Below are 10270 nucleotides of genomic sequence, written 5' to 3' on the forward strand. Positions count from 1 at the left end.
CAACAGGAGTCAGGGGCACAAAAAAGAAAGAGAAAGAAACTGCGAGATGATGCCCGTGCATCACTTTCAGGTAAGTCCATGTTTAATTATTGTTAAATACAGGAAATGTGCTGCTAATTTAATGGTTAGCCTATGCATACACCTCAAACTAGCTGACGTTTTTGCTAATGTTAGCACACTCTGTGGTAACTTAGGTGCAAGTAGGGTCGCCAACCGTCCCGGATTGTCCGGGACATCCTGAATTATGGGTGATTTTGATTTGTCCCGTCAGGGACAGCTCCAGTCCCGTATTCCAATCACAGCCTTTTTTATTTGTATCCGTGAAAAGAGAAAAAAGTTAAGTGTTATCTGTGCCCTGGAGACAAGCGCCTCTCAACTGCACTTGACTCCACAAGCATTTGTTACTCCAACACGAACAGGTGAAACTTGTAGCGAGAGATCATCATGCCTCGACTGAAGGACAGACTGCCCCAACTCAAATAGAGTATCTTAAATCACGATTAAATTGGAAGCTTGCACATAGACTACTGGTTGTTTTCATATTTCATATCAGCATTCTTTACACATGATCAACTGGTGTTAATATGTGTGAATATGAACTCATGAATATAACCTTGTTCATAAGAAGTGTCTCAGGCACCCATTATAATTGTAGAAGTTAAATCGAGGAGACTATAACATTAGCTAGATAACTAGCTATCATTTCCTGCAAACGGAAATCTTCCATTTAAATCGTTTAAGGTTATTAAAAGTTTCCTTAGCTAGCTATCTAGCTAGCTAGCATAGCACCTTGATAACCATAGCAACCAGGAATCACAACTTTAGCTGCAAAGTTATGGATCTGTAGTGACAAGAGGTGTTTTAGCTGTTCTACATAGTGTTTTTACAAAGTAAACTAAAATTGTGTGAATTTTCTGCTTCTAAATCTTTGCTTCATTGAAGAAGATTGCTTACTTGTACACTTCTGCTTTTAAGTTTGTATTTATGGATGACTATTTAATTTCTACGAAGATTTTGCACATCCCAATACTTGTGTGTATGTATGTTTTGGCTGTTATGTGTTTACAAAGTAGATTTTCCTTTTTCGTTTTAATAATATGTTCTCGGGGGGGGGGGGGGCATCATAAAGGAGTTATGCTTAGGGCACCAAAATGGCTAGCAGCGGCACTGCATGACATCACATGACACAAAGGAGCTACACTTTCCACGAACAGTGACTCAGAACAAAAATGTCTGTCTTTTGCCTCCGTGGGTTTACTGTCAGGGTATTTATTTTAGCAATGCATTGACATAGGTGTGCCTGTACAGACAACGATAACCTGCATTTCAGAGCAAGCTTTGCGCTCCAAGCCTCCGTGCTTGTGATATTTTTTAAATATTTGTTTTGAAAGCGGTCGTTACAATTTAGAAGACTTGTTAAACAACTTTTAACGACGCTAGCCCAGACCATATGTATTTTATGTTTCAGTTTATGTTGCGGCCCACATAGTGATCTCTCATTGTCACTGCTTTAATTCAGAACTAATCTCCGATCCCCTGGAACACTTGCTCTTATATAGGCCTACTGATTTGTCGAACTGTGACCGCTATCCTCTTTGAGATGGTCACGGTTAGATAAACAAATACCACGCTATTCCATTTGTGCAATAGTTCAATAGACCTAGTCTGTGTACAGTGCTGATCCATCTGTCTCCCATCGCTAATCCGCGGTTGTTTTTATACAAGAATGTGCTGCTCAGTTGACTGCGAAGCGTTGTAAGTAGGTAAGCTACAACCGTGCAAAACAATCTCGCTCCGATGGGAGCAACTGTGTGCCGTCTGTACGTTGTTCATTTTGCCATTATTTTATATGACAGTCAAATTATGGAAGCCATCATTCCATGGTGCGAGTCCCTGAAGCTTGTAGCAGGACACAGAGGAGAAGCTGCCGCATATAATAAAATAAAATGTCAATACCAGTCGGATAAAAGGACTATTGACAGCAGGGAAGGATATTGACCTGTGGTACCGACACGCTGAACTGACACACCTGGAAGTTTCTTTTTGCAGTTGAAATGTTCTTCTTATGACCTGCAGGTGTCGCTAAAAGAACAATGAACACTTCCTGCTGCGTCTTACGCGCGGAGAATGCTGAACTGGAGCGTAGTTTTTCACATCGCAAGACAGCGAGATATGCATTTATGGCAGCGTGAAAACACACAATGGTTATGTTTTGCTTAACATAATGGCCGTGTGTTTTGATCGTGTAGTGATGTGGCGCTACTTATTAGACGAATGACAGAAGCGTTTCAGTTCCACAGAAAGACCACGCATCACGGATATCACAGTGTAGGCTATGTTAAAATTGAATGTTTACGCCCGGGTGGCGATATTGATAGACCTGTAGACAATTGAATTTCTTTTTGTGTAATTCGATTATAAATTGAAGGGCACTGCTCGATAAACCATTCGAAATAAAAGCCCCGCTCATATAACCGCCAGTGAAATCGTACGTGTCTTTATAATGAATAATCTCTCTGCTACGAGGAATAACAAGTATGGTCATATCAATCTCTTCAATTCTAAAGCAAGAACATTTTTAAGTAAAACATATCCTACTAACCAACCTAAAAATAAATAAATAATACATATTGCTGTGTGAACGGTCATGTCGAGTGTAATTGCGTATAATATATTTATCTGTATACAGAAATTAACTCAGTTTTGTGGTGGGAAGTTTACATAGATGTGCGCTGTAGAGCTCCGCCTCCAAACTGTTTCTGAATGTGTGTCTGTATGAGAGAGAGAGAGAGAGAGGAGGAGAGAGAGAGTCGTTTGGGAATCACTTCACTCTCACATATTGTTGTGGAGACTATGTTGTCTGGTAAGAAATGCTTAGAAGCCACTGTGGTGCATCTGATTAAAATGCCTGAGATGATGTACAATCCAAACTTGAGGTTTATTACAAAGTTGAGATGAATGGAATGGAATTCAACATATATGTATTTTGTATGTGTGTTATATTAACGTGTGTGTGTGTGTGTGTGTGTGTGTGTGGTTCTGCAAATGAAACAGAATAAAACAGAGATACTTAATTACCATGCTAGTAGGCATCTCACAATATAATGCTAGTCATAACCTCACATTAATAATAGCAATATTCTCACATATTACTGAAGTGACACTACTTCCCACATAACTCACGTAGTCTATCACATTCTAGCTGCTAAACAGCACAGGTAATTGTTACACATGTCTAAAAGTCTATCCCCGTGACGAGCGACAATGTGTCATTTAAGAGGAATCTGGTATTTCTGGAATTTCCCTTTCAAGTCTCCAGTGTGTGTGTGTGTGGGTGTGTGCGCGCGAAGCTGAGTCAAAACTGTTATTCAGGACTGCACTGAAGCTGCCAGAAACGCGCAGGAAACCGATCGCACTATCCCTTCAGCCCTTACGGGGATCCGGCCACCGACCGATCGCACTATCCCTTCTGCCCTTGCGAGATCCGACCGTAACCGTATTGGTGGACACCAGGCGGTATGTCGGATGTCAAATTTGTTCAGTGGATTACAAAATCTTGTCTCTCATATCGAAACCTTTCCTGCCCTAGGTTAATTAGCCTACTGCAGTCTCTAAGTAAAGTTTGACTAGGGTCTTTTGGACACAGCCTGGCAACTGACGCCGATTTCTTTTGTTGTTTTGCTTCTTTTGTGCAGTTTTGTTTATTTTTGACAGCTCTCCAGTCTGCACTGTAAGTATTTGTATGATTGCCAACGCATGCATGCTTTGTCAGTGCTTGACAAGATCTGCGTAATGTCCTGCGACAATCTGCCGGTGATTTCCTTCGCATGTGGTAGCCTACCCCATATTCAAAACCAGAGTTAACAAATATTGCCTAGGAAAAGTTATATGCGAAAAATAATTGTATTTGTTATTGATAATAAAGAGTTTAGAACAGTGCAACATGACATGTCTGAGTTGTTTAAATGCCTGTGCTTTATGGAGATGCTGAGCTTGAGCATGAGAGACCACAATGCAAGTGCTGTGGATCCTGGATGTTTCATGGTTTACAATTGCTTCCAATTTCATGGTTCTATTACTAACAACAAATGTAGGCTATTGTTGAGGGCTTTGTCCTTCACGTACTGTAGGCTACCTCTGAAGTAACGTTAACCCTAGCTAGTAGCTATCGCAATCGTTGTCTGACAGGACTAAAGCTAACGTAGCATTCATCTGTTTTGAAACTTCCGTCTATAATAAAAAATCTTTTCACGTCAGATTTGCTCATATAGGCTATTGCTGACACTTTTAAAAACTGGTTTTTGAAAAATGGTCTGATGCAAATAGATTAAACAGTGACAGATTAAAGTGTGGCTTGTTAATGTCATCCCTTTCCTAACAACAGATAGATAGACACATTTGTATTAATCCCATCAGGGAAATTCACGTGGAAAAGGAGCAAGGTAATAGGAAGATTTTTTTTTTTTTAAACTGGAGAGCTGTTATAACTGGCTGCCAAACTCACTGCGCCATGGCAACCCATTCAGTTATTAAATAATGCCGGTTGTGTCCGTTGTTCTGGCTGGTCTAATGATGCAATCACGTGGGGCAATCCGATTAGGTATGCGGATAGCGTGCAGATGAACACCAACAGCAATCGGATTTCGAGGTTACTCACTTTGGACCCCCGATTCGAGGGAGTGCGGATACAGTGTGCGGATACAGTGCGTTCGTCTGCACGATAGGGCTATCCGGACTCGGGGTTCACCGGGTTCAGACAAACTAGAGTTCGTCTGCACTTGGCCTAAATGTTGTTTGTGTGTGTGTTTTGTCCCACCCAGTAGCGGAGGGGGGATGGGGGCGGGGGCGCCGAAAACCCCGGGCCCCGCGATCTATGACTTTTTTTTTTTCATAATTTCTCTTTGGCAACAAAACATTGATTGTATCCATGGTAGACAATTGTACTAAATATATATACATTTTCAATTTGTTTACATGACGTTGAGTAAACTAACGTGATTTACAGTAACGGTTAGCGCCGCTCCTGTAGCCCATGTTAAACGACAATAATATTAAATATGAAGCGGACATATAAATCTGGTGCATGCAAACAAAGAGAAAAGTTAGAAGGGCAGCAGAGGAGGAAGCTCGGAAAGTTAGAGCGCTTGCGGAGTTCTTTTCGGAGGATCTATCTGTGATAACGTAGTTTCCATTAAATTAGGATTCAGTCCAGATGATCATGTTCAGTATTTAATATAAGAACTTGCAGAGGTTGTAGATAACATACATCACTCAGGTTAGGTATCTGCTTAATCTACTGTCAATGTCTTGACCTCCAGGGTTAACTGTACCTCCTGATGGAGTGGGGTGGTATTGCAATAGTATCTATATGAACCAGATAATCACGATACCACACTATCTAAGACCGATTATGTGGTTGATGAATTTGTTACATTACGTACCGTGAGCTGAGCATGGAAAAACATGAACTAAACACACAGCATCCTACCATTTCTCATTGAAAACGACATGGGCCGTGCTTTCCCCAACCTTGCCATTCTTTATCGCATTTACTTGACAATTCCGATAAGCAGTGCTAAGGAAGAGAGGACTTTCAGCCGTCTGAAATTGAAAGAGTTTCTTGCGATCAAGCATGGGAGAGGAGCGGCTGTCCAATTTAGCGCTGCTGTGCATCCAGAAGGACGTCGAGATTGACATTAACAAAGTAATCGCCAGATTTGCTAAAGATAAGAACAGACAGATGATGATTTAAATAGGCAAGGGCATTTGTTGTGGCCAATGTTTCATGTCTGTATATATTCTGCCTTTGTAAAAACTAATGTTTAATAATGTGTATGTGTTTTGACCTGTGTGTTGGCTATAAGTTTGCTGGTTTTGAATATCCCAATACTTGTCAGTTCGGAAAAGAAAATGATTATAGTCTAATGGAATTTTAGTTCAATCGTAGCATGCCTGTAGGTGGCCTACTGCAGTGCGTGTCACGCGTGTGTGTGTGGCGCACTCGTTTTTTTTTTCATGGGGGCTTGGTTCGCGAGTAGCTCGCCCAAATTGTTGCTGAAAGAATAGTTATAGAGCTATGTTTGTTTATTATGTTGTCACTGTAAGAGGCAAGTTATTTAATCATCTTTGATTGACTGGTTTTGGCCTATAGGCCTACCTACAGAATATGAAAGATCAGTTCAGAAAAACAATTTTTTTTTTAGCCTATAGCCTAGGATGACTAGGCTAATGTCTTTAACTTCATTTTGGGGGGCTTATGGCCTCTTATTAATGAATTTGAATATAATGTATTTGGTAAATGGACAGATCATTAAACCCATTTTATGCATGGATTTGTGTAGGCCTACTGTGTGTGAGAGATTCTAATGAATGCTGAATGTGAGGCTACTGGCCTAGGCCTACATTTTGTTCGCACATTAGGGGCTATGATGACTGAGTACATTTATTATATAATATGTGCTGTTCACAATAGACGTTGCCATTGGTTACTTGTTATTGTTATATTTTATTGCACTGCAAAATATAAATAACAGGGGGGCCCCCAATCAGTTTCCGCCCCCCCTGAGACACAACCCTTGCTCCGCCCCTGGTCCCACCTAAAAAATGTCGTCCCCCGACTGGTATCGGGACACCATGCACGGGCCAACCGGTTTTTCCTCCTTCCCAGCACGCCTTTTTCCCAGGGTGCTCAAGGGAAGGTATGCAGCCGCTTGTTGTCCTGTAGGAGCCTCAGAAGGATTGTGTTGTGCCCTGCCCTGAGTGCAAGCTGGAGGAGCTGTGTTGTGTTGGACTGTTTACATTTACCGGAGGACGACTGAGACCTTCGGATGAGCGAATATGCTGTCGGCATGGGATTGTAACAGGACCGATGCGAGTATCTGACAAGACAAAAGCGGTGAAAAGGGAAACCGAGCGGCGTTGAGCTATGGAAGACAAGATAACCCGAAATGCCTTGTACGGTGAGCAACAGCGATAAATTATCACAGGAAGGAAGAATGCACCTATATACCGTAGGCTGCTGTCTTGCAGCTTTTAAGCGCCCAGGGACCAGGTGAGGTGAACCTTCTGTCTTGGTCAGGGACCGACAAAGAGCCGACAACAGCGCCCCATGCGGGAATCGAAGCCATGACCTTCTTGCTGTGAGGCGGCAGTGCAAGCACCTGCGCCACCGTGCCACCAAGTGTCATCAGGTGCCATCAAGTGTCATCAATCACAGTCTGGTTTGGAGCAGCCACCAAACAGGACAATAACAGACTGCAGTGGACAGTAAGGACTGTGGAAAAGATCATTAGTGTCCCCTATCCACCCTACAGGACTTTTACACCTAAAAAAAACAGGAACAGGCTAAATAAATCACCACAGACGCCTAACAACCTGAACACAACCTCTTCCAACTTCTTCCCTTCTGGCAGCCCCTCTGTATGCCACAGCCATCAAACATAAGAACAGTGATATCTACTGAGACGGACCTATTCTCCTTATTCTAGTTTTATTATCTATTACATTAATATACTAAATTGTGTGGCATACAAACTATACAGTGTGTGCTACTATATCAAGTGCATCCTATTTTCTACTGTTCACACTTACACTTCATGTACAGTATATAATCTGTATTGCTTGTTTCTTTCTATATTATCTGTATGTAATATGCACCATATCTGTATATCGTATAGTTAAGTGTCTGTATATTGTTTTAAGGGCCATTAATGACCAGAGCGCAATTTTTTGAAGGCATCAACATACCTGGCCAATGAAGCTAATTTGGATGACTGTTCCATATGACATGTTCTAACCTGTACTAATCTGACACTTATGCATTTGTAGGAGTTGGTATTACATTTATGTAAAGAGCCCTGACAATAGAAAAGCACAAATTAAACTAAAAATAAGAAAATTAAGAGGGCAATGAAATAAACTCTGTCTCTTCATTGGTTTGACAGATATATCGGTGAAACTGTAGGACAGGAGTTTGTTGCACAGCTATACAAACGCCATCTGTACGTCAATTGAACCAAAAGACGGTGACGGTGAAATCATGGTGAAGTTGGCGATTATAGTTCTGATCATCCAGCTGACCGAGTCGTGGGGCTCTCCTGCCTGTGGTCGAGCCGAATACCTTAAAGGGCAGTTCTGCTGCCCTATGTGTGCTCCTGGTGAGTAGCAGTAGTAACTGTGTCATAGTACATGACATGCTCCTTCGTTAGAGCTTTCTTCATGTTGCATCAATGAGATAAACCCATGTCTGATTTACGTATTAACTATTTATTTACTCATTAAAGGTTATTATGCACAGAGACACTGCACTGTGTTCAACATAACGACATGTGGTCCATGCTTGTCATCTACCTACACTGATGCACCCAATGGACTGGCGTCCTGTAAATCTTGCACAGATTGTGACTCGAGTGAGTCAATTATTTCAGCAGTTTTGGTTTACCTTCCTTATTAGTTTATTTTTTGTGCATTCTATGTATATTATTTACATAAATTCTTTGCACTGTTGATTGCAATTGAAATGTTTTTCAACCAATCCTAATATGAGTGCAATCACCTTTATAAATAACTGTATTTCCTAATATATGTGAAGGTCTAAGAGTGAAGAGGGCATGCAGCTCCACTTCAGACACACTCTGTGAGCCTCTGGAAGGTCACTACTGTACTGACCCAATCAATGATGGCTGCCAAGGAGCTGCGGAACACACAAAGTGCTCACCAGGGCAGTACATCAACGAGACAGGTTAGACAATCCTCTGTAATTACCTTATAGACACAGGGTTGGGACTATTGAATAACACCCCCTTCTGTCCACCTGGTAGGATACTTGAATTCAGTCTGTTTCAACCCTTGTCTTATTAGAGACGTGGGAGAATCTTCATGTGAAACCTTCTTCTCTCCCTTGATGCGCATCATTGTAAAGAATAAAAGCTTGTTCCTGATTGAATCCCATTCTCTGATGGAGTCTCCATTCATCTGTGATATTAAAAATGACCATCACCATAAACATGTGTCCATAGTGGATGATGTGTGTTTTCCTTTATTTCTCTCTGTCCATGCAGGTACAGCATCCACAGATACTGTGTGTGGTGACTGTGTAGGCGACACATTCTCAGATGGATCATTGACATCCTGCAGACCACACACACGGTACGTTCATTCACTTGGAATGTTCCAAGTTTAGCAAGGATTATACACTAAGTTATTTACTTGTGTATCTAAAATGTAACTATTTATGTGATCTCTGTAGGTGTGAGTTGATTGGACTTGTTGTCCTAAGAGAAGGATCATCCTCTTATGACACTGATTGTGGTCAAGGACAAAACAGTGTTGCCATTGTAGCTGGTATCATAGCTGGTGTTGCAGTCCTAGCTGCTACATGTGGGGCTGTGGTAGTTATATATAATAGAAGAAAATCTCAACAAGGTAGTTATGTTAATGTTTCTTATGATTTAATTGTTTCCATTATTAAGGCCTACTGTTATCATGATTGCCACTGTCGAGAAAGAATTGATAAGGACACAAGCATATGATTAGTTTTTGTTTACACACATATACACAGAATTTTGTGTTAATTTTGTTTGTTATTTTGTGTTAATTGCTTCATACTGGTGTATTGTAATTATCAGTCCAGAATATTTACTTCATGACAACGCACATTAAATGCATACTAACAGTTCTGTTTCGCTTTTTTTGTATTTATTTGTTCAGCAGACACATTGAAATGCAACACACAACAGAAGTCAGGCCATACTGTAACAACAGAGGTACAGGTCTTCACTAAAGCTTATGTCAATTTCTGTCCTATCTGTGTCAGGTTTTTTGCCTTTCTGATTACAATGTTTGTATTTCTATAGGAACAGAGGAAATTAAGTGGCAGCATCGTGTGATCAAAACGGTCTAAATGGCTTTTATGGCCATATATTAGTATTAATAATGTTGATGGTGAGTAGCCTACTTTTTTACCACTCATTTTCTGACTGAATTTGCTTTTATCCATATTTCTGCCAGAATCTCATGCTTTCTGTAAAACACTACTTTCCTACAAGAAAGAAATAAAGTTAGAATCAAGAAACACTATTGCAATTCTAATTGTATTCATGTAATTGTGTTAGTCTTTAGGAATTAGATCTAATCCAATAAAGGCATGAAATGTGAAATGGATATACAAACACCCTTTCATGTAATTCTCACAATAGTGTTTCTTTAGGAACATGGCAACAGTAATCCCTTTCTTAACCCATATACTCCAACTGTTGTTTAATCTTGCCAT

At 40.7% G+C, this 10270-nt stretch overlaps 1 long non-coding RNA gene across 1 annotated transcript; it reads left to right on the forward strand.

Annotated features, from left to right (window-relative positions):
- Positions 1–8301: 8301 nt before the first annotated feature.
- LOC122129436 lies at positions 8302–9314 on the forward strand. The gene is made up of 4 exons (XR_006151770.1): positions 8302–8408; positions 8591–8740; positions 9060–9147; positions 9248–9314. It is a non-coding gene; the product is annotated as an uncharacterized LOC122129436 (long non-coding RNA).
- The last annotated feature ends 956 nt before the right edge of the window (positions 9315–10270 follow it).

The sequence above is a fragment of the Clupea harengus genome, unplaced genomic scaffold, assembly GCF_900700415.2.
Source record: "Clupea harengus unplaced genomic scaffold, Ch_v2.0.2, whole genome shotgun sequence".
In the NCBI taxonomy this organism is placed as follows: Eukaryota; Metazoa; Chordata; class Actinopteri; order Clupeiformes; family Clupeidae; genus Clupea; species Clupea harengus.